At 54.2% G+C, this 1,558-nt stretch overlaps 1 protein-coding gene across 1 annotated transcript in view; it reads left to right on the top strand.

The window, feature by feature from the left end:
* The first annotated feature begins 456 nt into the window (after nt 1-456).
* The window catches only part of CHLRE_12g495959v5 (uncharacterized protein), a 21,306-nt gene continuing 20,204 nt past the window's right edge, over nt 457-1,558 (top strand). The window contains exon 1 of the mRNA XM_043068007.1: nt 457-1,038. The gene's annotated coding sequence lies outside the window, so the exon portion shown is untranslated. The remainder of the gene's footprint in view (nt 1,039-1,558) is intronic.

Genomic DNA, 1,558 nt, shown 5'->3' with positions numbered 1-1,558 from the left:
CGCGTGAAGCAGAGGCGCAGCGCATCTGCACGCAGGCAGACGACGTTTAGGAGGGTGCGTGGGGAATCGCCACGAATCCACGATTGCCGAAACTCGGGTCATCTGAGGGCCGAAGCCCTGCCTCCCCGCCGCTTCGGCACCCCAGCCAGCATGCCGGGTCAGCGCCCCGAACCCGCACCCCGATCCGCCACCGCACGCCCGGCCCGGATTAACCATAGTTCATTTTGGGATCGGAACCAACGCTCCTCCCCACCCCACTACCCCCGGATGTATGCTCCGTGCCTGGCGGCGTCGGGGATAATAATAATAATAATAATAATAATAATAATAATAATAATAATAATAATAATAATAATAATAATAATAATAATAATAATAATAATAATAATAATAATAATAATAATAATAATAATAATAATAATAATAATAATAATAATAATAATAATAATAATAATAATAATAATAATAATAATAATAATAATAATAATAATAATTACAACGCCGGCCCATAGGGCCTGGCATGGATTAACGGGGCAAGGTGACTAGGGCGAGAGGGCCCGCCCCCCTCACGCTGACGCCTCACCACGAAAGAGTCACAACCTCCGAAACTACAACCTCCAAGTCCTAGGCCGCTCTTCAAAGTCCACTACATCCGAGCCTGCACACCTAGCATATCGAGCTAGGGAAACGCCGCGTTATAGTAGTGGAGCACTGCCAGTTCGTGCAAACCGAGGAGCCATGGCGCTCCTCCTCGAGCCTTGGATCTTGAGCCTTGTCTTGAACCTTGGACCTCGCCACTAAATCGGACTTCTGCACCACGACCTTTCTAGGTTGCAGCGGGCATAAGCCCGCAATTGCCACTAAGGGCAATTACCTATCATTCGTGGGATCACCAATCGGTTGCGCACCAATCTTTCGCCTTTTGCATAATTGGGCTTTTATCCGGATTCGTACCCGGGTCCCTTCTGCCGTAAGGACGAGTCAAATCGCTAACTGAGTTAGCGATCCGGTGATTGGCGGCGTCGGGGTCGTTGCCAGGTAAGTGGGCTTTGTATGTCGTTCCCGCGTGCCTACCGTAACTGTTCTGTGCTGTTGTGCCTGCGCAAGCTAGGTGGCCGAAGCCCCCCACTACTGCGGCGGCATCCCAGCTTGCCGGGTCGTCAGCGCCCTGGATTATTGCCGAGCCCCCCACCTACCCACCCCACTCTGGCCCGGGTTGATTGACGCTAGTTTACTTTGGGACTGGATTGAATGCCGCCCCCGCGCTCTATTGCATTGGGTTCAGTTTAGTTTGGGCTGGTATCTACACCCCGGCCCCCCCCCCCCCGCCCGCGCGCCGCCGGCCGCGGCACAATGAGATACGGCCAGCCAGATGACCGACCCGCCGGCCAGCTCAGCAGCTTGGCGAACCGGGGGCGCCTGCACTAGTTTAGTTGGCCGAAACACGGCAGATTCGCGACCGACCCCCCTCCCCAGATTGGCCGTGGCGGCAAGAACAACAGAAGGCCCGCTGGCTGGGCTGCTCGCTGCTGCTGGTCGGGCTGGCGCGACCAGGTCA

The sequence above is a fragment of the Chlamydomonas reinhardtii genome, chromosome 12, assembly GCF_000002595.2.
Source record: "Chlamydomonas reinhardtii strain CC-503 cw92 mt+ chromosome 12, whole genome shotgun sequence".
In the NCBI taxonomy this organism is placed as follows: Eukaryota; Viridiplantae; Chlorophyta; class Chlorophyceae; order Chlamydomonadales; family Chlamydomonadaceae; genus Chlamydomonas; species Chlamydomonas reinhardtii.
This window is presented reverse-complemented; position numbering and strand designations above follow the sequence as displayed.